We start from the raw sequence: 27,755 nt of genomic DNA, 5'->3' as shown, positions 1-27,755 counted from the left end.
AAAAAAAAGTCTTGCACTGTTAATGTACAGCTCCTCAACAAAGGAAGTATGATAAAGAATAAAAGACTATTGCCAGCTGCAATTGTACATCAAAGGATCTCAAAATAAACCCAATTATTTCAATTTTTTCATGCACTATAAGAAAGACACTGAATGTAAACCACCTTGTTGCTTCTCAGTAGAGGTGAAATAGTTCTTCAAATCCCTGAATTTGTGTGGAAACAGCAACTATAGAACATTAGCACTCACCCCAGCCTTGTAATCACAGTGTAATATTTCACAGCTCACCCATACTGTAATGCAACATTTCATGAAAAATTAAATGCAGGCTCAGCATATTTTGCTGCCTTGATAGATGTGGACACACAGCTGCAGGCTGGAAATGATCTGGTTTTATAATTTTTTTTAGTATGCTGCTGTTCATTTGTGATCAGGGCTGTTACTGGACAGAGCTGTACAGGGCCATGCAACTTCAAGGCTCTAACCATTTGGGGTGGAGGGGGAGCGAGCGATGTGGGCTGTGACAAACACATTCCTGCGAGTGTTTGCAGAGCTCCGGACCAGGCGAACGCTGGGTTTGGCGGTGGAATATCGGCCACCGCCAGCACAACGGGCTCAGCCGCGACTGCCTAGCTAGCAGGAGGGGCCCGATCCTGCCTTCCTGGGGCACCCGCTGATGGCAGATGGGGCCCGATCCTGCCTTCCTGGGGCACCCGCTGAGGGCAGCTCTGGGCGCGCCAGGAGGATCAGATCGGGCCCCGCCGCTGTTGATTTTGCATACCTGGCGGCTGTCAGAGGCACCTCTCGAAAGGCGTGAAAGAAGCTGCAGTTCGGATCCTGGGCTTGTTGCATTAGGACAAGGGGTGTGGGGGAGGTTTGTCCGCGTTGAACCCAGACCGATCCTCCCCCAGGAAACTCAAGGGACTGCAAGAGGACAAGTCCATCAACCCCCCCGGGAAGCCTGCAGTCTGGAAATGGCACATGCAATACCCCGAAAGCCCCCCGCCCCAAGGGGGGATCCCCAGCCCCCAACGGAGGCGCCCCCACCCGGCGCGGCAGAGCGCGGGGAGAAGGGGGCGGTGTAGGCGCGGCGCAGCCAGCGCCCCGCCGGGTCCCTTACCGCTCAGCCAATGGTCTGCTCCCCGCGGAGCCCGGGCAGCGCAAGGCGGCTTCCCGCGGGTGCCCAGCTCCGCTCTCCCCGAGCGAGCGGCACATCCGCGCCTGGCCCAGCCCCCGCCTGAATTCCTGCACACGCCGCCCACCCGCTCTCCTCCTCCTCCCGACCGGGAGCGGCGGCGGCAAACCCCTCCCCGCCGGCCCACTGCTGCCCCCTGCTTCCCGCGCCCACTGAGCTGAGGGGACGGGGTGTCTCCCCGCGGGCGGGAGGGTGACGTCCCCTTGCGCAGGGCTGGCCGGGGTGGGAGCTGAGTAGGGTCACCAGAGAGCCAGTGTGAAAAATCCGGTTGGGATTAATAGTGGGGTACAGGACAAAGCCCCTAACAGGGGGTGGTCCCCCTGATAGCTGGCGGTCCGGCCACCCTAGGGCTGAGGGGATGCCTGTGAGTGACAGAGCGCTCAGTGGGGCCCCGCCAGCAGAGTTTGTGCGTGACTGAGGCAGCCTGGATTTACCAACCGGCAGTCAAAGCCTTGGACTTTCAGGAAAGCACAGCGGAGGGGCATAAAATGGAAACCTCCCAGTAGCAGGCCCGAGCCACAGACTCTTCTCTCCTACACCTTCCCTGGGCCACTTAGCCACTTGCAAAGCCTGCTTCAGGGGGGAGGCTGGCTCGGGGACCCAGGCCTCCCACCTGTTTTTATAGTGTCCATGACTTTTAAACTCTGGGGAATTTTTGGCTGAGCAGTTGTGGGAGAGCTGCCTGGGTGGCTAATGGGAAGCAAGAGAGGGCAGGAGGTCAGTAGTTAAGCCTGCTAATTGCACAAAGGATCAGAGCAGGCGACTCTCACCTGACAGCAGTTTCAGTTCCCAACAAGGAATGAGGCTCTCTCCCAAGGCCCCTCGTAAATTAAAGGCATTTAGAAATAATAGGGAAACAAGTTAGGTTTGCCAAGGATGGCTCCCTTATGGCAACTCCAGGTTCAGCACACATCTATCAGCATAGCACAGGCCATGATTTTCTGAGTTGCCATAACCATGGGGGAAATTATTATTATTTTGGATATGAAACAATCCCATTCGGTTAGATTGCTTAATTTTCCAGTATTTTCATGATTTATGTATGCCCTTGTAACCATGGACACATAAGTTCCTGAAAGTGAAAGGATAACACTGTAACCCTAATCATAAAGGGCTAGATCAGGGGTTGGCAAACTATGGCCCGCGGGCCAGATCTGGCCCACGAGCCATTTTAAGGCGGCCTGTGAGCTCCCACTGGGGCAGGGGCCACACCAGCACTCCAGCTGGGACGCCGGGTCGGGGGCTGCACCCGTTCCCCGTTCTGAGGGTTGGGGGCCACTCAACGCGTAGGAGCCGGAAAAGGGACTTGCCACAGCTTCTGGGAGCTGCTTGAGGTAAGTGCTGCTCGGATCCTGCACCCCGGAGCCTCTCCCCACGCTCCAACCCCCTTCCCCAGCCCTGATCCCCCTCTCCAAACCCCTCGATCCCAGCACGGAGCACCCTCCTGCACCCCAAACCTCTCATCCCCAGCCCCACCCCAGAGCCCACACCCCCAACCACAGCCCTCACCCCCTCCTGCACCCCAACCCCAATTTTGTGAGCATTCATGGTTCGCCATACAATTTCTATTCTCTGATGTGGCCCTCAGGCCAAAAAGTTTGCCCACCCCTGGGCTAGATTGTGGTATTTTGAGGTTGAAGAGTGCCTTACTCCTGATTTTTTTAGTGAAACCCCCTGAAGAATAAGGTACTATACTTATAGTGAATAAGGGTGTCACAATCTGGCCCAAAGTTCTTTAAGGTTAAGGATCTTTTTATAACATGAACCGCAAAAACTGTTTTCATGTCTCAAGTGTGATGTAGCTACTTAGTTGCCAAAAACATTTTGTTCTGAGACATATTAGGCCAAATGAAACCCTTCCGTTGCACGGCACAGAGGGGAGAAAAGCACAGTAAATAGGTTAAGTGAGTCTGGTAAATAAGTACAGAGAATTCTACATGCTATAGTACTTTCCCTCCAAGCCAAAGAATCTCCTGTAGGTAAAATGTACTTGGTTTGTTATTATTTATTTTCATACATTTGCATTGCAGCAGTGCCTACAAGCGCCAGTAGGATTGGGTCCCATCCTGTTAGGGGCTGTACAAACACGCAGATAGACACCATTTGCCGGCATCCATGGATTCTGCTTCCAGATAGGTAGGTAGTAATGTGTAGAGGAGCTACGGCAGCTCAGACACTATAGCTCAGAATGAATGAGGATGTTATGATCTGAACTGCCTAGGGATATGGGGCTCCAGCACTGTGCACAGATGGGCAAATGCTCCACTGAGATCACGGTGTATCTGTTGTTCTCCTCAGGGTCCACGCCACAACCTGTGTCCCTTCTGAGCTGCTACTAAAGGTAATCAACAATTTTTTTAAATGTTTTTCTGATGAATAATGATCCTTTTTTCTAAAACAAACTTTTTTGTGAAAAAAATTCCTTTTTACAACATAAATCTCCTGATTTTTTTGACAACAAATGAAAACCAAAATGTTTTCAGAGTTTTGTTTTGTCTTCTGCCCCTACCATTTTGCAGTAAAGAGATGAAGGGGGAAAGGAAGGGAGAGGCGGGCGAAAGCCAATTCAGGAAACTGAAACATTCTCGTTTTGGGTTTCAACAAATGAAAAAAAAAATCCACCAGGTTTTCATGGAAAAAAATCTGAAACTTTTTGAGCAAATAAAAATTAAAAAATATTTCCCCAAACACATTTACCACTTTTCAACCAGCTCTAGCTGCTACCAGTTGCAACCTTTCTCCTCCCTCTTAAGCATATACATCATTTTCTTCTATTAGTATTTCTGTATATTAGTATTCCTCCTTCCAATCACAGTGATTGGCCTAATGATTTGGCCTATCATTATTTGATACAGTTTACATCATGACATTTAAAAAAATAATTTGAAAATATGGAATGAAGATTGAAAAATACTCTGGCCTATTCAACAGTGATGCAATGAGCAAAATGGGATAAATTACACAAGTCACAGTTACTACATGAATCTTCTTGCGAATATTCTTTGCAAACTCTCAGAAAGAAATGCAAACATTTACAGCAAGTTTTCCATGGATAAATATTTTAAAATACTTTCTAAAAATTTGAGTCAGGAATTCTTAGTCCAAATTTTTGTAAAGACGGGGTTAATGTTGTAATGAGTAAATATCTATTAAATTAAAACATCAGAATGTTATAGATATAAGTTAACAAACACTTGATTTACCCACTCAGAGCCAGAAAACCTCCCACACCTTCATAAACAGTTTGGTTTATAATACCTATTATAGTGTCTATTCCACAATGAATCAAAGTCCCTAATCAGTCTCATCTGCCTTGTACAATATCTATTGATTGGAAGAGTCCACATATTTGAAAAATTATGGCATGAATTAGATACTTGGTTATTTTATGTTGCATGATGGGCAGGGATAATGGGTTAGAATTACTTTGCTTTTGGAACCTTAACTATGAATTTTCTGATTTTCATTCACATTGGTTTCTTTCTTTGATCATAACTTCAAATTTCCATGCTTTTCATTAGTGTTCTACTGATGCCGTTTTAGTTTAACTGACATTTATTTACATCTTGAACTATACCTTTATGGCGATTTTTGTCTGGGAATTCTGGAAATAATTTTGAAATACAAGAGAATTGTTCATTATGCTTATAAAACAAGGATTATGCTCACCTGCTGGCAGAGGAGAATACATGTGAATCTTGAGTTTGGTACTGGTTTTGTGGGACCCAGTGGGTAACATGTGAGATGAAAGGCTTTACAAATTATATTTGGATGTGGGAGAGTGAAGAGAACGAGAATGTGGGAAAGTGAAACGGGAACCTGCTGTTTAGTTCATGCATAAACTGTCTGTTCAGCCAAAGGTCACTCTTTCCCCCCATTTATTTAAAAGATCACATATGAAGTGCAATTTAAAAATAAAAATACAGTCAGTCCTGTTTTAGGTTTGTGGTAGCCATGCAGGAGTGAAATAAAGGCTGAGATGGGATTTAATTCTAAACCTCTATTTCGATTTGCCTCTAACTTTCTAACAGAAAAAGATCTTTGAAGATAATTTTTTATGCATAATCTTAATTGTAAAGTCATTTTTTGGTGAAAGTTACATACAGATCCATTTGGCCACTTTTGATGCACTTTCCAAGAAAAAAAGTTTTACACCTTCTTTGGCAATGTGAGAGTTCAGAGAATGAGGTGTTTGCACTTCTGGAAAATTTTGCTAACTTTTTTATGGCTTGTAATAGCTCAGAACTGTTTAGTCTAGATACTCCACATTTTATTTTCATCTACTGGTCTTGGTGAGGACTGGAGTTTTTGGGCAGTTTTAGTGGTGAGCTGTTTAGTTATTAAATACAACTGATACAAACATTAAAGATGCTGAAGAGTTAAAAAGGTACAAATGGAACAGATGCTTTGGGAAGCCTGTAGGTGTACATAAAAGTTGATGTGAGAAAATTGCCATGTATAGCAACTGACAGAATGGGAAAGTAGAAAGAACAATAAACATTCTGTATGGAGCACCAGCAATGGCTGTTTCAAACCATTCTTCAGGAAACCAGGAACCATTCATACAAAGACTGGCCCAAACATCTGCCAATTGAGGTCTTTGGTTTTTACTTTTTATTTAAAAAAAAAATTACCAACATCTAGGGACTCATCACTAAACTACATATCACAGACTACACAAATTTGTTGATAGTCTTTTGTGTTTTTTAGAAGCACCCTATTAACCTTTTTATTTTGTAGTAAATTTAGAAATTAATATTGACTGGTTCTTTGCCAGGCTGCACATAAAGACTGTGTCTTCTGTAAAAGGAAGACGGTTACTTTGGGTCCAGTTCTCATCTTCCGTACATGTGAAAGCATAAACTTTATGGGGACCCATGTAGGGATATTTCTGTTTCCTCCACGGAATCTCATTTATAAAGCTATGTGATAAGCAGCAATATTTACAAACTCTCTGTTGAAAGATAGAATCAGGAGTCCATGAGTGGAAAAGATAGTCCAGTGGTTAGGGTACTAGTCTAGGACTCCGGACGCCTGCGTTAAGTCCTTGCTTCACTGCAGGCTTCCTGAGTGACTTTGGACAAGTTAGTCTCTGTGTGCCTTGGTGCCCTTCTGTAAAATGGAGATAATAGCATTGCCCTGCCTCACAGGGTGTTGTACATATTGTGAGATGCTCAGATACTACAGTAATGAGGGATATATTGGTACCTTAAATAGACAGACTCTAAAGCAGCTGTAGTTCTCCAAGTCATGTGGATTCTGAGCTACAGTGGAGCACATAGACAGCCCAGGTAAAGCAGGAAAAACACCTCCCTCTGGGCTGCCTCTTCTGTGTTGTGTCTTTTGAGAGACAGCCTCTGAATCCATTAGTAGCTAGAAGTGCAGAAAAAATGCAAATATAATGGTCAGTAAGATGCTCCATACAGATAAAAGATCATTCAGGACCATATTCTCCCTGCTCTAGCACAGCTATACAAAGTGAGGATGGAAAGGATACAGGGGGTGTCTCTTGTGTGCAAGCAGCTGGCTTTTGACTGCTCCCTACTCTTTCAGAACAAGGTGTGGGAAGTGTTAACACTGCCAGCAATGCTACCTAGCCGAAAACAGGTCTGGGAGTGGGTGAGGTTATGATTGTGGCTGGCAATTCCAGGCAACTGGTGCTACGGTAACTTAAAGCTGCTCTTCCAAAATGGAGATACAACCTCCACCATCCTTCATTAGCAGGGATTTAATCCATGAGTTTGAGCACCAAAAGAGCGGAGCTCTACCATGTGAGCTGAAGGAGTATTTCCATTAGCTGGTTGCAGTAGTAGGTTATTATCCACAATTTGGACTAGACACTACATAGGGACACAATCTACTTAGCCACTACTTGCAGGCAAGCTTTCCCCAGAACCTTAGAAGCATTTTTCCTCCCTCTGCACTACAGGCAAAACACATCTGATCACTGCGAAGGCACCTCTCCGTGCTCTAAGGGGGACTCAGCTCTTAATGACTTTCGTGGTACAAGATCAGGGAAATAAGCACAACAGAACCCTCCATCTTCATAATAAACCACTCTTTTCTGGTGTTAGTAGGCTCTGTGAGACTCAGTTGTTTGGCCATAGAGGGACTTGCATGCACTTCTCCCCATTTTGTTTTGCTTGGATTTGTGCACCTCTTGCATCTTACTCTGAGTGTTGTGGTCAAATGAAGATCTGAACAAAATTCATCCAAAAACTTCTTGGCTTTTAACATCATTTCACCTTTAAACTATGCAAATCCACCAAAACTATTTCTGACTAACATCATCCCACAACCCAGGTAGGCTTTGGTATTTGCAAGCTTTTGAGTGAACTTGACCTGAGTTTCAGAATTGGTTATGAAAGTTTTCTGCACCTCTGTTAAAATCTCTAATTTATTCATCACTACATTCTTGGATATTTTTTCAAGTCTTGTTCCTCTTTTCCCTCTAAAGTGAATTTAGTGTTGGTGCCCAAATAGCTCCATTGGAAGATGGACTGAAACTAAAACGTCAGATCAAGGGAAGTTCAAATACAGATTTGGATCCAAACTCTGTGGTTTGGGCTGATCTCTTATGGAAGCTATCTAAAAAGTTCCTTATATATCCATTGAGCGGGTACCAGAAAGGGAGCAAAAATACTTCCACACACTGTTTTGTCCATGTACCTTATACCTGTTCTGGGAGGAATGCTTTAGCAACAAAGTGGTGCTTCAGTCTTTCCATTGTCATTTTTTCTGAAACTGCTAACAAAGCTGGCATTTACAAAAGTGGTTTCTGTGTTTACATTGGCTGGCAATCAGTTGAGAGATGGCAATTTACTTTACAGTAACCTGCAATGGAGTCAAACTAGGGATCTTGAGGTGAAAGACACCATATTGATTCCTAATCACCTGAGCCATCCAGTCTCCCTTGAATATTGATTCTGATCACTAAGTGGTCTATTTTCATTTTGAATTTGTGCATATGTGAGTTTAACTTTCATTAACTTTAGTGGGAGTTAAACTTATGTAGCAAGGGAAGGTCTGAATCCGGGACTGCACTCAAGAGCTATGTTCGCATCCAGATCCTAACCTGATCTTCTTTACAGGAGATCATGAGTGTAAAATAACCCTGGCCAAACAAATATGGGGAGCAAATGAGAACAGCAAAGCTATGAATGGTTTTGGAGTTTGCTTTGAAAATCTAGAAATTAACATGAAACTTGTCTGAAAAGCAATATAAATATTTCAAGACAGAGGTGACACATTTGCTGGCAATCTGGGTACTGGAATCAGGAATCTGGCAGCTGAGGTTATGCTGTTGATATAGTGGATGTGTTATGCTTTTGATAGAGTGCTTGAAAAGAGGTTGGTTGACAGGCAGAAAAAGCTGTTATCCAGTGGAAAACAGTGGATACAATGACCAGCGTTTCATTGTCATTACAAGATGGGCAAGGAGTAAAGAAATGGCAAAGATTAGATAATATGAATAACTAGAAAAAACAGAAAAGGAACAAAAGCAAGGACAAAAGAGATGCTGCTAAACTAAAGTTTGGTCAATAAATGACTATTTCAGAAAATAAGGAAGTGGTGTGATTCAGATTACTCAGAGCCCAGTCCTGCTAGGTACTGAATAAAACTTCATTTTCTTTATATCTATTTAGGGATACCCATGGTCCCCTACACTATAGTAGCTGAGCGCCTCACAAACATACATAAATTTATTCTCACAACACCCTTGTGAGGTAGAGAAACATTACTGTACTGTATTAGCGACTTGCTCTAGGTCACATGGGACGTCTGTGGCACAGCCAGGGATGGATTGTGGATCTCAAGAGACCCATCCTCACAGCAACTAGTAAGGGAGTGATGTTGAGAGTTAGGCCTTACCCACACCCAAATTTGCATTGGTTTAAATAAATTGGTTTAAACCTCCACCTCTTCCTCCTGGGGAGCAATAAATGTGGAACACAAGAATGCCATTTTCTGAGGATAATTGCACTTTAAGGGCCTGATTTTGCCCTTAATAGCACAACATGCAAATAGAGGATCAAGTAAAACTTAGGGCAAGCAGTTGCTGGAGAAAAGTTTTACAAAATCCAGCAAGCCTCCTATGTTGCCACTGCCAACAGAGAAGTGCAGGGATATGTATGCTGCTGCTGCCCACAGAGATGGTGTCTGATGAGGGGCGGGCATAGCAAAGTGAAAAGAAGTTGTGGTCATCAAGGTAAAGTGTAGCGCAGCATGTGATGTACAGCCGTGTATATACCTAGTATATTAGTAAGTATGAACCCCACAGCATGTGCGGGAGAAGGCTGCTAAGGCATCAGAATTACATTGTCTGTTCATCCTGTCACTTTAGATTCAGTATGATGTGTTTGGAGAGTAAAGAGCCGAGAGAGGCAAATTTAAAGAAGAATTATGTGATTTGAGTGAGGGATGGTGGCATCAGGATCAGTCACAGCGGGCACCCTTTGCAGACCAACATGTTTGGAGGCTCACATCCTATGAAATTATCCCCCTTAACACCCCCACTTACAGAAGCTGTACGTGTGAAACAATGCCATAAGGTTTCCCATCGTGCTTAAGCAGACACGACTATCTGGAGGTAGAGGAGCACTCAGTATGTTTGGGGGGAATGAGTAGCTGAGGGTAGAGGGGTGCTTAGGTGAACTGGCTGCATGGGGGACACTGTGAGGAATCAGGGAGTCCAGGAGACTGAGAGGAGAGGGGACGCAGGAGGAGAAGAAAGCAGCATGTAGCAGGGAAGTAGTGGGACTGGAGGAAGCCCCCGACAGGGATAGCGTGAAGCCACTGAGGAAGAAAGCTAGCTGATGGATCAGGAGCAGACGGAAGGCAAGGGCGGGTCATGGAGGAAGCTGTGTAAGGCAGGAGAATTTGCTGGAAGATGGGAAGGGGGAAATCCTTGTCTCCTCTCGTCTCACTAGTTTGGAGGGTAGATTCTCAGCTCTGGATAGTTTCAGACCCTTGACCAGGCTGTGAGGACTTTGGCTCCATGAGGCAGCAACAGAGAACTCAGCGTGATATGCTCACACTCACTCCTGGTGTGGTAGGAGGAGCTGACCAAGCATTGGCCGAAATCTGCCTCCCTGTGGAGTCTTCCTGGCATATTTTTTGTGACTTCCTCTGTAAGAGACCAGCCCACTGCATCATAGATGAGTTGCTCAGTCACCATAAGCTTGAAAACCTCTGTAGCATATGTGACTGGCTTGCCACAGCTAGCTTGGAATAGCCTGTCCCTTTGTCATTCAGGAACCTCCAGGATTGTTATGTCCTCCAGAATGCAGAATGCCTGAAAGGACTGAGAAACCTTCAGTAGTAAACCATGGCACCCTTCAGGCTACAAAGGTCTACAATTTTTAAACATATAGCGTATGTAAATTTCACCTACCATTGTGTGTGCACTCTTTTCACTCTGCTTAACTCAGCTGTGTCGACAGAGCTCCTGGGAACTGAAGTGTTCCTCTGAGAATATAATGAAGCTGAATTATGCAAAATATCATATTTTGGCCTTGAGATTCCACGGGCACTTTTCTCTGAGGATGCACTGAACCTTTTTTAAAGTACTGAGACAACAATGTACTACTTGATGTCTGCTTTCAGGCCCTTCTCCCTCTGCAGCCCAGCCACACACCAGCAGGAACCTGAGATTCCGAACTGTCATGGAGCAGTCAAAGAGGAAGTGCTTCCATGATGAACTTATGGTGGACATCCAGGACAAGCCAACAAGCCAGTACAGTACCAAAGGGAAGGGGGTTCATGGCAAGTGGAAAGGCACAGACAGGCTACAGAGCACCAGGAGTGAATTGCAGGAAAACCCTGGCATCATGAACTTTTCCAGTGCAGCCCACTTTGGCGTCCATAGATCGGGCTCTGTGGGTCACAAGGGCCTGTGTAATAATGGAGTAGTACCTTTTGCGGTTCATCTACTCATGTGCTCCTTGAGCAGGGCAAACTGTGTGCACGTGATTCCCATCAGTGGCCCCAGAGAACTTTGGAAACCCCATTCTCTCAAAACCAGCTATTTTGAACACCAAAAAATACAGCATAGATTTCAAGATGACACATCTTGGTAACAATAAACAATACGCTCTGAAAAGCAGCCAACTGTAGTGCAAAAAACCTTGTCCAGTTCAACATTAATAATTAAATCTAGAAATAAAAAAAACAAAAAGAACTTCTTTAGCATACAACCTATACAATAATAAAATAAATTATCAAATGTTACTATCGATTTGCAGTAGACAAAACATGATTCACTTAATGTTTGTAACATGCTGGGGAGGAGAACTGCTAAGTATTTTATTATTAAACATGGTAAACTCACTAACATACATTCTGGCATCATTGAACTTACAGATAGTTTTAGGTTAGGGATCATTTACTTGTCATGCCAGTAAACAAATATTGCTCAAGTCATTTAGGAAATGTTGTTCCCTGTGACTAACATCCACCAGCAAATTACACAGGCCTGCTATTTATTACCACTTAGGTGCTATTATGTCCTGCACAGTTTAGCCTGTCTCCACACTAATCCTTAAGGTGTGTTTGTTTTTTAAACATCTATTTTGAGTTTAATTCAAGTTGGCTGTAGTGCTACACTGCTGACAGCATGGCAGCCGGGAGCGACTGATCGTTACCAAACCTGTGCCTGGTAACGTAGTGTACTGTACTACTGCTACTCACATATGCCAACTTGAATTGACTAAAAAAATGTATTGTCACTTCAATTTCTTTATTGTCAAAACGTGGAATGGAGGGGCCATAATGAACCTTCTTTCTGACTTTTGCGTGTCAACAAAATCTTCAAACAAAGGAAGGAAAATCTGTTTTGGACAAGTAAATGCTATGTATAGTTGCTAAATATTGGTGGAAAGTGGTCTTCCCTCTTCTGCCCCTACACCCATCTACAGTTTATTTTCACTATTATGCAATAGTGCAAATAAACTCCTTTTATTTTTTTAAACAGAAAAATCTCTAGAGGTGAAGTCTGGGGAAGCTTGGCTCTGGATCTAAACTTGGCAGCTCAAGGCACATCTACTCTTTTTGTTTGTTTGTTTGTTTGTTTGTTTTTAAGAATTTGCTTCTAATGGAGCTCTTGAAATGAGGGGCAAAGTCCAGAGAAAGAGGCTGGAGGACTTTATTAATATTCTCAAGACCCTGTCTTGAAGTTTATATGTTAAATGGGAAGTGTGACATTTCCAGAACCCTTTGTGGGTTCAGTTGTACTTGAATCTGAATCAGAGTTCCTCTGTGTTCATCTTGCCTATCAGAATAAAAAGGCCACAGCATGCATGCTGTACACTTTGTATACACCCTCCATTTGTAAACTGCATGAAGTAAACATTCTGCAGGCATGCTGCTGTGTATTTGCGTTTCTGCAAGCAACAGCTGTGAATTATGGATTACAAGCTTGAGAAAGTCTAACAACAGAATTTCTGTCCTAGAATAATGAATTGTAATTAAATAGCCGGCAACCAGTTGTGAATTTTAAGCAAACTGTAAAATAATCAGCTGCATCTTAAGGAAAGAAGACCCAAATCAGATATTTTAAGTGCTTTTAAGATTTCTTATCTAGCCCTATTAGGGAATACACTCTAGATTCAAAATAAAAATCAAATTCTAGGTTGGTAATTCAAGGTCAAGCAAAACTTAATGCTAGGGTTTATTCCAAGAATACCACCAATTAGCTACAATCACCTTATCAAAATGTTGTGATTAACGGAATAGAAGCTGCACTCTGGACAAGTAAGATGAATGCTGACAATTTCCCAAGGTGTGGGTTTAGTAAGATATCATTTGTCACACTCAGCAGTGCTATTCCAGAATTATGCCGAGATCAAAACCCTGATTGGAATCTATCAAACCAATAACTGCAGTTAGCCAAGTGACTGAGCAGTTGTGACAACAAAGCTTGCTGTGGGTACTGTGCTATGAAATGAATATGTAAAGCTGCTGCCAGTGTGTGAAAAGCCCTGGGACAAGAGACTAGCAGCATGGTAAGTGCAAACAACAATAGCACAGGAATAATATAAAAAGTTTAGGAAGTGAAATTAACAGGCCATTGATAGACGTTTATTTCTGAATAAGACACATTCAAGTAACATTTAGGTCTACTGCTTGTGATTTAAACACTCAAAACATATGCAGGGTAGTTTAGATATCTGCTCATCTAATCTCATAGAAGCTCAGTCCAGCTCCCATTGAATTCAAAGGAGCCTTGTCCTCACTGAGAGATATTCACAATTCTCCCATTGTTGGTCTAGCATAGACCTAACAGAAGCACTGGGTTCTTTATTATTACTATTTGCATGCTGGTAATGCTGAGGGGCTGCAGCCAGGAATCAGTGTGTTGGACACTGTACAAACACATGTTAAATAGAAACTCCTGCCCCCAAAAGTTGACATGGTGGTAGGTAAAAACACTTATCCTGGGTCTACACTAGTGATTCTATCATTGCTTTCCCCCATGGAGCTACACTGGTGTTAAACCAACTGGGGGACAACAGCTTGAATTCTCAGTGCGGAAGCAGCCTGGTGTTTTTGTCTTATTTTCTTATGTCAGTGGAAGTAGGTTCTAACCTACAGTCACCTAAAAAGAACTCTATCCTTTCCTAGCATCAAGCCTTGTGCTCCTTATTCAGGCAAGTTGTCCTATTGAAGTCTTCAATGTTATTGAAATCTTGTAATGTTGTTTGTCTCATTGTTGTCTTCTTCATCTTTCCTACATGCTTTTAACTCTTTATCTTCATTCTGTGGGATTTTTGGCTCTTCTGTACCTTTATCATCTAAATATAGTAGCACTTCAGACTCTGTCTCTCTCACTACTGTAACTTTGGCTCCCATTAATTGATCCTGCCTGCAGTTATACCTAGCTTGCATTCTAATCAACTCTGGCAGATTATGCTTTTAATTAGTTCTTTAATATTTCTCCATTCTCATTTGCAGTGATGATGATGCATTGTAAGAACCCTTCACGTGTCATTGTGGTTGCATCTTGTTTTCAGGATTTGACCCACTGAACATAAAGAGCTCTGAATAGTGCTAAGTATTATTGGGTCAAATCTTGAGGTGCTTTCTCGCTTGTTTCTCAATGTTTATTCAGACAAACTCCCACTGACACAGAGGACTGAATAAAAACAGAGTAAGGACCTCAGAATTTGGCCCATTCTTAATAATAATTTGAAGTATCTATTACCTTTAATACTCTCTGATATCCTATGCTCTTACCTAATTAAATATCATTCTAATTAATGTTATCTTTTGTGTTAAAGATGGGCAATTTATTGCCTGCCAACCTGTGTATCTGACAAATTATTTGTAAAAAACCTCCTTATAGAAACACCTGGTTCATTAAACTTTCACTGGTAGTTATATTGCCTGTCAGTTCTTTACTGTTTGGATTTAACAATAATTAGAACCATTACTGCTGCAGACATTACCACTGTGAAAAGCACATATCCCTAGGGTATCAGTTATGCCTAAAATTATGCTTCATTTTTGTTTAAGACATTATTGAGCTGTGTTTTCACATCACATCAGACATATGGTACTGCCATTAAATACGCTGGCAAATAGTTCAGAGCAGTGGGGGAATGTATTCATGGTAATAAGGCCAATATTAATTCACATATAGAATTCTGAATCTTTTTAATTTTTACCCATGCTAGTGTATTTGAGTACAGTATATATGTTTGAGTTCAGGGCTTGTGAGATCAGCAGGGTTCCTTTTTTGATGTTACCTACAATAGTTTTTCATGAGGAAGACATAGAAGGTGAAATCCTAGCCCCGTTGATATCAATGGCCAAAAAAACTTTGTCACTGGCTTGGTGGAGATGCCTTGGATCAAGTGCTTAATGTTACACGGATCAACCCTGCAAAGTGCTGAACCTTCTGACCCTGATCCAGCAAAACATTTCAGTATGTTTTTAATTTTAAGCGTGTGATCAGTTTTACATGCATAATTGCCTTGATGGTTCCGGACCAGAGTGCTCAGCACCTTGAAGGATCGAGTCCTTAAGTCAGAACCTTTTGGAATAATGAGGAAAAAATTACAGCTGGGACTGGAACTAGGCAGGACTAATTTTTGCAGTGTTGGTTGGTTTTGTTGTGAGGTGGCTACAGTTTGAGTGTGCACAAGCCTAAACTGTGCTTGGTTTACTAACCATCTCTGTTCAAAGCCATATTCTGTATGGATATTGGGCCAAATCCTGGAGATCTTACTCATTCTATTTAGGCAAAGTCCTCAAGAACTTTAGGGAATGTCTATACTGCAGTTGGGAGGTGTGATTGCAGCACATGTAGACATACCCAAGTTAGTTTTGGCCTAGCTAAATTCTAGTCCCCCAGCCTGTCCAGGACCCTGGATACATACTTGAGCAGCTGCAGCCTGTGGTGCCTTGACTTCACCACTACTGTTACTTGAGATAGCTTTGCTCTAGCTAGATCTAAGCCTAACGAGGCATGTCTACACATGCTGCAATCATACCTCCTGAGTAAGAACTGCAGGATTTGGCCTACTGTACATTAAACAGACGAGGATAATTTATTGTGTGTGTCCACTCTTGTAAAAAAGCAAATAACCTAACTCCTAGGGTGAAATCTTGGCCCCACTGAAGCCAATGGTGAAACGCCCATTGATTTCAAGAGGGCAGGATTTCACTTCTAGAGTCCAAAGCTTCCTGACTGCTCAGAAGTTGTGACCATGTTGAATCACTGCCTTTTGCATAGTTTCTTGGGACACAGGTTGAGGGATATACAGAAGTGTGAGGACCAGAACTTCCTACTGAATCATTCTGGCTGTTGAAAAAGAATAAATAATGGGGAGAAGAAGTCAGCCCTTCAAGCTAATGCTAATCTCTGTGTGCATCTAGTATTCAAATAAAAAGAGTTGTAACTGAAGTGTAGTCCAGGTTCTAGGGAGGAAAACTAACATATCTAGTTTGGCTGTTCCTTAGAAGCCCAGGAACCAAATAACTTAATATGTGTTTAAAGTACTTTCCTGATATGATTTCCCCATTTTTCTAACCATAAAGTGCAACCTTAATATAGTAGGAATGTTTTTGGCCCCATTTAGAAATGTATTCATTGAAAAAAAGAGTTCCTTTAAAGAGAGAATTTACTGGAAACAAACAACACATCTTTAAAAATCAAAGTTCTTTAAATCAAATGAAGAGTTGCTTTCAGCAGCTTGTCCTTACCCCCAGGTTTGAATAAAAGCAACCCACCTCAGTTTAATGTTCTTTCCAGTTACAAAGTCTCAGCCCTGGCAGTCTTTTCCTCTACTTTACCAAGAACTGCCAGAAACGAAAGACATTTCCCATTTGCTGTCTGAAAACTGCAAACGAGAAATCGTGTGTCACTCAGCTCTCATGTCTGAAGCATAGGCACATTTTATTTTGCACAGTAGAGTAAAATATTGTAATGCCGCCTTCATTTCAGACCTATGTATTCAGTACTGCCAATGCCAAAGGCCCACCAAAACCACAAAATTAAAAAACCCAATACTCATGATTTTTAAGCCAATCTTGTTTCTTTTTAATTTGCCTTCTCATTTGTGAATCTTTAAGGTACATTTGGGTCACATTTTCAAGCTTTTCTCTGCAACCATGAGGGATAGAAAGTTTTTTGTTTTTTTTTTTAAATAGATCAAAACTGAGTTTCTCATCTAGTTTAGGTGCTGGAACTTTAAGGAAGATGCCAAATATTGCAAGGATCCCAATAAAATTGTAAGAATTGACAATAATATTAACTTCCATTCAAAAAACCCAATTGTGTTAAAACCACTTTGTGACCACACTGCAAAGTCAAGTTCTCAAAAGTTAGGAAAAACTAAATTATAATGCGACCTTAATACAAGTGTTGCTACTATTCCACCTGTAACAATTGCAAGAATCAGATTTCATTGGCTACAGAAATATGGCAATCTACACAGAATACTAATCAGAATAATTCTGCTATTACTTTGTCATTAAGAATAATCTCAGTACTTAATAAGAAAAGAGAGCTATGTTACTTGTGTTCATCAACATCACTCCACTTCATTTTCTATCAGTATTTCTATTACAATCCCCTAATTCCAATGACTTCATAATTCAAGTTTTATACAAAACTTTCACAAAATCCTATACTCTATTTTACATGTAAATGAAAAGAAAGAACACAAATTAATCAGTGTCATAAAACTAAGGCAACGGAAAAGGGAGATGTTGCACTGGAATATCAAGGTGCAAAGATTAGCCTTCTAAGTGACAGCGTTGCCAGCATACCTCTCCTCGCAGATGCTGTTTCCATTCTACTTGTATCACTTAGACTTTAAGCAGTTTGGGGTAGGGAATCTGTCTATTTCTTTTCTGAAATGTGACTTGCACATCTATGGCATGAGATGAATAGTTTTGGTTTGAGTAATTTTGGAATCAACTGACTTGTTTCATTTACGGGTAGCAGCTTCTCAAGGAAAACAATCTCCTGGCTAAATTTCCAAACATCATCAAGTCAATGGAAGCTGATTCCTTTTGATCATTCATTTTTGATCATTCACACAATTATGTAAGTGGAGGGGGAGCACATTTTGTAAATCCAAAGATGTATTTATTATTAGAGCGGGTCAAACTTCTCCAAATTTTTAATTTTTCAATGAAATTTTTCATCAAAATTTTGAGACGTGATTGGAAAAACAGGATGATTTTTGTACAAATATGCTATGAAGGAGTCATCTTGTTTTTTAACCAGCTATGGGACTGGTCAAAATTTTCTGAATTTTGAAATTTCAATGAAAATTTTTCTCAAAATGTTGACAATAAAAGGGAAAATTTTTTGCAAACATATATGTGAAATGTGTTCTCATTTTTATCAGCTCTAATTATAATATAAAATTTTTCTTCTAGCAGCAAATGTTATCTCTGTGTAAAATATAATGTATATATAATGGGCCAAATTCACCTTCTGTAGCTCTATAGAAATAAACAACAGTTTTGACTATGCATATCTCTTCATGATGATGATGATGACGGCTGGAAAACAACTTTATGAGTATGGAGTTTTGAGAAACAAAAGAGTTACTAAGTATTTTCCCACAGAGATGTATTTCAGAGAGTTACTATTGTGACTCAATAGCTTCCATGATAAAACTAATTTTGCCCCCCCCCCCCATTAACTACTTTTAACTGTTAAGTATTTAGGGTAGGATCCACAAAGGTACTTAGGTGCCTAAACCCCAGAATTAGGCACCCAAGTCTTGAATTTAGGTGCGTAAGTCCCAGTTTTGGCTCCACTGTGATTCACAAACTCCTGCTGAACCCTGTAGGTGCCTAAACTCACTTAGCACCTAAGTTTTCAGCAGTACCGTAACGAGGGCGAGGCGAGTGAGGCAGTTGCCTTGGGCGCAGAAGGTGAGGGGCGCAGAAAGTCTCTCCTTCGGCGGCAATTCGGCAGCAAGTCCTTCCCTCCGAGAGGGACTGAGGGACCCGCCGCCGAATTGCCGCCAGTCGTCGGCAAGGGAGAGGGGCGGCACGTCCGGCTCTTCGGCGGAAATTCAGCGGCGGGTCCCTCAGTCCCTCTCGGAGGGAAGGACCTGCCGCCGAAGAACGGCGGCAATTCGGCGGCAGGTCCTTCCCTCCGAGAGGAACCTGCCACCAAAGAGCCGGACGTGCCGCCCCGTCCCTTGCCTCGGGCGCAAAAATCTCTAGTTACGGCTCTGGTTTTCAGGGTAAAAGTTCCCTCAGCTCCTACATTTCTGCCCTTGAGGATATGTATTGCTGCCTCCCTCTAGGCGTCTGGATGCCTTTCTCCCCCCCGGCAGAGAGAGTGGAGTTGAAACTGGGTCTCCCACATCTCAGGTAAATGCTGTAACCACTTGGCTAAAAGTAATAAGGTGGGCACCTCCTCCTCCTCCTCTAACCATTTTTGTGTGGCTGGAGACAGGCGCCTAACTTATTCCTGCAGGAAACAGTGTAGACACCTAAGCTTCCTGACTCCAAGAGAGGGATTCCCATTTGGGGATCGGAAGGAGGGATATATGCATTCCTGCAGCCCAGACACAGTTTCCTATCTTGGTAAGAGGGATGGGGCTTAGCACCCAGAATCTCTGATCAGCAAAGTACTTAAGCACATGCCTGACTTTAAGCAGCTGAGTAGTTCAATTAAAATAAATGCTTAGAGTTAGGCATGGGCTTATGTTCTTCCCTGAATTGGGGCCAGGGTGAGGACTGAGGAAAATCTGAGTGAGAACTTGGGGAGTTGGCTAGCTCATCTGCTCATTCCATTATGGGGCCAGCTGCAAAGTTCAGATCCGCATCCAGATCCAAAGTCTGAGGGTCCTGAGACACGAGAGAAAAGCTTGAGACAAATCCCCAACTACATACTGTCGGAGAATAACACAGTTCTCACTCTTTTGGTTGGGTACAGCAAAGTCAGATACTTTATTCTCTCAAGCAATTGCGTAACGGGAGAGAGTGCACTAGGACACAGGGTCTCCCCCTCCTAGGCAGGTCTCTCAACAGGTAAACAATTACAGCAAGCATTTATACCCTTTGTTACAGACAATAATAAGCAACAGCTGCATTTGTTTATACATTGGTCATTCTGATATCTTGTTTTTTCTCACTTATGTAGACTCTTAGTCTACATTCCATATTGTCTGCACATTATCTACACAAGGTCGCACAGTTCTTTCCCACTCGCCTCACACAATCCTCGCTTCTACAAATCTCGGGTTATTAGGGTTACAGTTAGCCTGACTCTTGCTAACAAACTGTCATGCATTGCAATCCCCTTCCTGTCAGTTCTTTCTCTGCTTCCACAATACAAAGGATGAATCATCTGCATATCTTCTGCCACTGGAACTGGTTGCAATTCCAGTGAAGAGAAAGGGCTGTGAATGCTAGAAAATGTCTTTAGTGGCCTAGCCTAGATTGCAAACCTCATATTTTGAAGTCTTCAGTGAGCTTCCTTTCCCCATGAGTGATATAGGAAACTGTGATCCTTCCCAGGGATACCCAGGGTTGTGAATCACCTGACCGCCACTTGCCTTTAAAGTGAGGAAGTCTTGTCTGCGCCAGTTGTGGATCAACTCCCTGAAGCCATCAGCCTTTGGCAAAACAAGCGCTGCCGTCCAGGCCTCCGCAGGCCTCGCTCTGTCTGTACAGGTTAGTATAGGTATGCAGCAACCCCCAAGTCCTCTGTGCATCCCCCCAGAACTGTCAGATTTACTGCTCCCAAAGGAAGAGGACACACCAGCTTACTAGTTTTAATGCAGGATCACCACTCCGCATAACACACAGCCCTTAGATAGATTTATAGTGAAAACAAGAATAAATTCATTATCAAAAAACAGAGGTTCAAATGACAGTAAGAATATCAGAAACAAATGGTTACATATAAAACAAAATCATCACAGGCTTTCTAGAGCAGTGGTTGTCAATTTATCACTGTGGGCCCACAATGTGTTACCTTGGTTCTCAACCTGAGACCTCAGTGACCCCCAAGCTCCCCCACAGATCCCTATGCCCAATGCCTCGGCCCCTGCCCACAGACTCCTCCCCAGAGTGGGGCCAGGAATGGACCCCAGGCACGGGGCTGCTCGGCAGGGCAGCCCGGACCACAGGGCAGGGCAGCCCGGACCACGTCGTGTGGCAGGGCAGCGCCAACCCCAGACCCCTCCATGCGGCAGGGAAGCCCCAAACCTGGACCCCGCCACACTGCAAGGCAGGGTAGCCCAGACCCTGCCGTGCCGGCCTGGTGGCAGGGCAGCCTGGGTTCTGGACACCGCCATGCCAGGTGGTAGGGCAGCCCCCACCCCTGTAGGCCCAGCAGCCTTTAGCACACAGCTGGGTTGCAGCTGTGTGCTAATTGGGCCGCATGCATCCCATGGCCCACAGGTTGAGAACCACTGTTCTAGAGCCTAATCTTAATTCACAAGACATCCCCTGTCTTTTACAGGACAACTTACCCCAAGTCCTTTTCCCCAAAAAGTGTATTGTTTTTACTCAGCTACAGGATAACTTCTGCGGTTTCTGTTTTTTCCTACAGACTTGTAATGTATTCATTAGGACTGGATTCAATATGCAAATAGACTTACATTGTGAGATACACAATAAACAATGATCAACCAGGGAGATAAGTGCCTCCCACCTTCTGTCTGGAGAAGTCTGTCTAGAGGAACGCTACTTCTAAGTGACCCTGCCTTTAACTACAAGGCCTCAAGACATAACTCCTTACACATTTATCTGCACATACTATTCACAATGATTATGATGACCAGTGTGACACATGCTTTCAGCAGAGATCTTACGTGACTGCTTTTGGGGAACCACTGGGATCCTTGTAACTCTATGTATCCCTGTACCCTCTGCCAGTGGGCATCAAGAGATCCTAGGGTCGTGGTCATCATGAGTTTCATTGTTTCTCCTCCCCTATTACAAAATAGAGGCCCGGTCCTGCAAACAATGTTGGCTTCAGTCCCTAATTCAGGTCAACACTTAAGCATGAGTTTAAAATTAAGCATGTGCTTAAGTCTCATTATTTCAATGGAATTTAAGCATGTGCTTAAGTGTTTTCTTCAATATGGATGCTTTCCTGAATTGGGGATTTAGGACTTGACTCTGCAAGGTGCCGAGTGTTCTCTGGCACTAATCCAGCAAACATGTGCTTAACTTTAAGCATTTGAATAAATCCCATTGAGGCCTCCCTACCCCCCTACTTCCTCCCACCGAGTTATGGACATGCTTAAGTGCCTTGCAGGATTAGTGCCAGAGTGTTCAGCATCTCACAGGACAAAACTCTTACATCCCATACCACCTAAGGAATCTCAGGATAGTCAACATTATACTCAATAGTGACTGATTGCGATGTGGCTAATGATGATGGTAAACAGAAGAGCCAGTAGTGTTTGAATTCACTAGGACTACTAGCATAGCAAACACTGCTCCAGGACTGGCCCTAGGTTGGGTCTTCATTTAACTCATTCTGAGTATCCCTCATTGCAGTGTAGTAGCTACCTCAGAGTTTTAGGGGCACACTCCAGCCTTAAAATAAAACCATTTGATACTACTAAACAGAACAGATGTGTCCCACAATGATTGATTCAGTTCTACATATGCTGCAGAAATGAATCATCCATATAAAAAGAAATTAAGAGAATCCACAAACATGAAAAGACTAATAAAAATTGATTAATTGACTGTAAGTATACATCACTCCAGTACAAGAAGTAAAGTAATTTAGCATGAACCAATTGGGATATATTTACACCATGACACGGACATGACTGGGACTATTTTATTTAATGCTAGCATTGTAGAAGTATATATTTATACTGCTAACAGGTTAATATTTTGGCATAAAAAAGAGCTGTGCTGTTTTTTGAGGGGGAGGGAGGGAAGTGAGAAACAGATTAACAACTTTTTAAATGCCAGGAAGCTGAAAAGTAGTGCATCTGTTTCACCATTATCCTGTACATAATACTCTCAAAGAAATCCAGGCTAAAAGATTCAATATCTTAGATTTCATTCCAGCAAATGCCTTTAAGCTACTAATGTAGGTCACATACATTTGGCATCCTGTGCAGGTTTCCAGCTGTCAGCTGAATACAGAAAATGGTGGAATGTGTTCAATTCCACAGTACTTTGGAGAGTGCATTTCACAGTAGAACTATGCGTTGCCAACTTTTAAAGAATGATTCAGACTCTCCCATTCCTAGGCTGTTTATCTGAGCACTTGCTTTCACTGGCTGGCTGATAAAAAGTAAAGTTTCTTCCTAACCCTTCTAGTTTGTGGATGGCACATATCCTGAAGAAAGTGGGATTCATGTCCTGATTTTTAAAATACTATGTAATGTATCCATTGATGTCCTCATTAGTCATCTAAATATCAAGTCATTTTAAAATCCTACTCTGCTCTTGGCCTTAATACCTTGTGGCCATGAGTTCCACAAGTTATATTTGTGAAAGCATATTTCCTTTTATCAATTTAAATTTGTTGCATTTCAATTGCATCGGATGTTTCCTTGTTCTTGAATTTAGAGTAAGGTAACGATTTGCCTTCCTTCAGTTTTCATTATTTCCACTGAGGGTGGATAAGAGTAAAGAGATGAAGCCCTAGGTCTTGCACTCCTTAGACATTAATTTTAGAGCAGTGTGGGTTCTACATGAACACTAATTGGTTGGCTTTCATTTAAGTAGCCTGATAGACACAATGTAGGAGTGATTCATGCCTGTGCTAGATTGCGCTAGATATATGGTCACACTGGGCTGGTGTTGATAATATTTCCAGGAAAACAAGGTTTATTTGCAATGTAACTTCTAACATACAATATGTGTTATAGCGCCTGTTTGTGGTGACACTGTGGTTGAGGATTTTCAAAGTTTCGTTTACTTTCAAGTGTATCTCTCTCAGCTGCACAGTAACAGTAAATTGGTAGATAAGGAGAGCGCTTCCCATTTGAGTAAAGTTTGTGCAGTCATTCTTCAGAGTTACACATACTTAATCAAAAGATTTTTCTATGATAAAACCCCCCTGAAGAATAGCTTGCTCAGCAAAACTACTTTGCACTTCTATAGAATCTTTCCTCTATAGATCTCACTATGAATATTAGGCCTTGCAACGTGGCCATTAGATAGGTATTATCTCTGTTTTACTGATGGAGAAACTGAGGCATGGTAAGGTGAATTGCCCAAGTTCACATAGCAAGCCAGTGGTACAGCCAAGAATAGAACCCAGGAATCCTGGTCCCATGTTCTAATCACTAAACTACACTTTTTCACAGAAAATGTGGCTGTGTGTTATTTCTTTAGAATTTTAATACTGTTGTGAGCGGGGGAATGGTACTGCTATTGTGGGGAACTTTCCTGGCTTCTGCACTACCCCGGTGAAGTGGGCTAGCGAAAGGATCTGAGTCCTCGCTCCCACTTCCTTTACCCAGAGGCCTCCCTGCCCTTGAGGACTCCCCTTCCACTCTCCTGTCTGGCAGAGTCCTCGGAAACCCCGACAAGGCTGGGTCCAGGATTCCTGGGGGTCTCGACCCCCAACCCTGCTGTGGTCACCCAGGACAGGGGCTAGGGTGTCCCCACTCCGGGGTACTCTCTTTGCACTGGGCACCTCCCTGACCCACTGATCATTTCATACAATTTAAAGCAAATACAAGTTGTTTAATTAACAATTAATTAAAAAAGAATAAGGAAAAATGGGAGAAGTTAAAGGAAAACACATCACCCCGCTCTGTGGCAGGGAACACCACAAACAGGGTCTTTGGAACGTCAGGGCAGTTCACTGTCTGTTCCTTGTAGGTCCCAGGCCTCCTTCTCAGGCCCGGGCTGTGCTGCAGAGATGCTGCGGGTCGGACACTTGCTCTGGCGGTGGCCACATGCTCTCAGGCTCTAGGTGGCAGGACCCTTCTTCCCAGCGTTGCCCCTGCCCGGTCGGGGTTATGATCCCCCTCCAAGTCTGGCCTGCAAGGCCTCTTGGCTGAGGCGTCTCCCTGTGCTGGGCCCACTGCCCAGGGTCCCCCTCGCTCTCCCCAGCTGCTCACCACACCCAGCTCCGGACTGCTCCAGCCCCAGCTCCACTCTGCCTCAGCACAGCTGCTGCTCTGCCTCCAGCTCCCTGGGCTGCTTCTCTGGCCTCTCTGGCTCTGGTTGCTACAGCTCTGCCCCCAGGACAGGTCTGCTCTGCAGGCTGCTTCTGTGACTCTGCTCCCAGCTCTGACCTGCTTCCTGGCTGCTTGTCTGGCCCCTCTGGCTCTGGTGGCTGCAGCTCTGCTCCCAGGGCAGGTCTGCTCTCTCTGGGCTGTGCTCTGGCTTTGGGGCTGCAGCTCTGCTTCCAGCAACTTAGCTCGGGCCCCTGCTCTCTCCTTAGCTCGGCCCCACTCCCTCTGACTCAGGCCATTCCAGTTCACACGGAGGACGGGACCCCCCTGGCCTCCTGACTCCCTGATTAGCCTGCCCGCCCTGTCAATCAGGCTGATCTGGAGCATTGGCCTCTCCCCATTGTTCCTGGGGACTGTCAGTCTCAGGGTCCTGATTTCCCATCAACCCCTCCCCTTTTAGTGCTGGGAGCTAGCCAACCAAAACACCCCCACTGAATGTTAGTAAGGGGGCAACAGTCCCCTTACACTGTATTGAACATGCAGATTAATGATAAGGAAGCATTTTAGAAGAAATGAGTGTTGAAGAGGGATTTGAAGGAAAGAACCCAGGGACTTGGGCCCAGATTGATTTCAATGGGATTTAGGTGCCTAAATGCCTTTTTTGGAGTTGATCCTTTGTGCTTAAGGAGGAGACATTTCCAAGCACAGGGGGCAACGTGAGTGAAGATATGAACTAGATCGTAGGAGGCAGACAGAAGGAGCAGTAAGGAAAGAGCAGTTTGGAGGAGCATCGCGAGTAGATGGGAGAATAAGTAACATGTAGCAGGCTGCCCAATATCAGAGATTTCGGTTACAAATAACCAACAGCCCATCGAAATCATCTGAGGTTTCTAGTTATCTGCGGTGTCTCAGAAAATATTTTCTCTTCTGTAAATTGTTCCTTTCAAAAAAAAAAAAGAAGTAATATAACTACACAAAGGACGGGATTTACCAAAGGGGATTATTCATTAGAAGTGCATTGGTGGTCTTGGTCCAGTTCCAGGGGGTGTGCTTCCACAACACAATTGGCCCCTTTGTTGGCATCCTCCACAGAGGCTGAGAATTGAATGACCTGCTCATCTCACCTTTTGAGATGGGGTCGTTCCCAAGCAGGACGAAGACAGATTAGCCAGGCAGAGTGGTGAACTTTGCACAGCCCCTATCCAGGGTATGTCAATCCTGGGGCTAATTAGAGGGCTTCATTTTCCAGCGCTGTCAACCTTGTACCTTTAATGAGTGCTGAATCCACCTTCAAAGGTTTTCAAAACTTGATTTAAAAACACAATTGGGGGATTTGTTCTGCTCACTGTTTACTTTCAAAGTCAACATTGTGTAAAATACCAGGCCTTGGGCCAGCTGTTGGATTCTTTCTTCCTACTAGTCTGGGATGGAAAACCCCAGTGATCCCTCCAAGGACAGGGGACTTCCAGTTCCTCAGCACTATCTGTACTGTACATGCAACACTATACTTGGTGCTTTAAATCCAGGTGGGAATAGAGGTGGTTGAGCCACACCCCACTCGTCACTGTTATAAAAAGGGGAAGTTGTAGGGTGCAGTCCTGGAACACTCCCCCTTGTGGCATGGCACTGCAATCGCCCTGCCTCACTTTCCCTCCTGGCTGAGATTCCCCAATAAAATAACTCACAACCACGAGTGTTTAAAAATAACATTCCCCCTCTTGGGGGCCTAATTTATTCAGGCCTCTTAACATACAGCTGCTTTAACCCACCCATGCACAACCTTTTCCTGCAAAGAGGCGTTTGTGTCCCAGTTCTCCTTTGCTGAAGAGCTTTGAGTCCCAATTCCCTCTTAGCCAGGCAGCTCTGCTGTCCCACCCTGTCCCCTGGCCCTCTCAGGAGAGTTCTTCCCACCCTGCCTGCCCCCACATCCTTTCCTAGTCCTCATAAATGATCCTAACTGCAGCACTGATCTTTACCTGATGAGCATCTTGAGTCATCTGGCTGAGACAAGCTGGAAATGGGGGCCAAGTGTCTGCTGATCCATCCCTGGATCGCCTATCCTTAGGGGGGCCGTGCCTTGGAACTGGTATGGCCGGCCCTGGGCCCCACAGCTCCTAAAGGGGACAGACAGGTCACCCTATTAGTGGAAAAAATGAGAAAAAGTTGGAGCAAATATTGCCATAGTGGGTGCTGTCCTGTACCACCACTGTATTGTAGGACTCTCAAAAGGGCTCCCTCCCTCACAATCCTCATGTAGATATTTCACCTTGCTTTAGATTTCTCCATTTTTTTCTGTTAGGAAATCAAAGGCCCAACCTGGCAAACCCTGCATGCACATTGAAATAGCAGCCAAAAGCCTAATCAGGGATCAGAGACCCATTGTACTAGGTGCTGTAAAAAATAGAGTAAAAAGAGTCCCTAGTCCTCCGCTCTGACAGTCTAGCATTATGATAAACAGCCTGATAGACTCTCCAGCACACAGGCTTTTCAGTATTCCTGACATGCCAGTCCTCAGTTGTGCCTGGGAAAGAACTGAGTCAGAAATAAAGTCTACACCAGTGAAAGCAGAAGCCTTTCCTCCAGATTGACTGTTCTGCTCTCAAATATTCAAGATTTGATCAACCAGTGTAGCAAAGGGCTCCCTACCCACCTTAAATGTTGGTAACCCAAACAGGATGGCAATCCATTGTTTCTCATGCATATTGCAGGTCTCTCTCTTAGGCTTTGAACATTTGTTTGTACTTGAATAGTTAATATTTAATTCCTGTTGCTCTGATTTCTCTCTGTTATTTTTGGCTCTTTATGCCTCTTATTTTCTGGAAGCCTTTTCACTGTCCTGTAGAGCTTTCGGGACTTCCAGACTTTAGTGTACACAACTTCATTCAAGATTTAAAATTCAGGGGAGAGACAGTCTAGACACTCCTTATTTGTGAAGTGTAAGTGTGCTCATTTTTTCCACGACATTTGATGAACGG

General features: G+C 43.6%; 1 protein-coding gene and 2 long non-coding RNA genes across 5 annotated transcripts in view; all 3 read right to left on the bottom strand.

The window, feature by feature from the left end:
* SPATS2L (spermatogenesis associated serine rich 2 like) overlaps positions 1–1,252 on the bottom strand; it is a 119,082-nt gene extending 117,830 nt beyond the window's left edge. For 2 of the 3 annotated variants that reach the window (XM_026647664.2, XM_026647660.2), the window contains exon 1: positions 1,121–1,252. The gene's annotated coding sequence lies outside the window, so the exon portion shown is untranslated. Of the gene's footprint in view, positions 1–781; positions 801–1,120 lie in introns of those variants that run through there. The other variant, XM_026647663.2, reaches the window with a different exon arrangement.
* Positions 1,253–3,204: 1,952 nt separating this feature from the next.
* On the bottom strand, positions 3,205–16,614 carry LOC112111546. The gene is made up of 4 exons (XR_002908504.2): positions 16,400–16,614; positions 10,590–11,350; positions 6,404–6,568; positions 3,205–3,530 (listed from the first exon to the last, which is right to left on the bottom strand). It is a non-coding gene; the product is annotated as an uncharacterized LOC112111546 (long non-coding RNA).
* An 8,663-nt stretch (positions 16,615–25,277) lies between these two features.
* LOC112111545 lies at positions 25,278–27,510 on the bottom strand. The gene is made up of 3 exons (XR_002908503.2): positions 27,431–27,510; positions 26,757–26,917; positions 25,278–26,068 (listed from the first exon to the last, which is right to left on the bottom strand). It is a non-coding gene; the product is annotated as an uncharacterized LOC112111545 (long non-coding RNA).
* Positions 27,511–27,755: the final 245 nt, after the last annotated feature.

Source organism: Terrapene carolina, unplaced genomic scaffold (genome assembly GCF_002925995.2).
Source record: "Terrapene carolina triunguis isolate 2854851 unplaced genomic scaffold, T_m_triunguis-2.0 Scaffold62, whole genome shotgun sequence".
Taxonomy (NCBI): domain Eukaryota; kingdom Metazoa; phylum Chordata; order Testudines; family Emydidae; genus Terrapene; species Terrapene triunguis.
The sequence above is the reverse complement of the archived record's forward strand: the minus strand, read 5'-3'. Positions and strand labels throughout refer to the sequence as shown.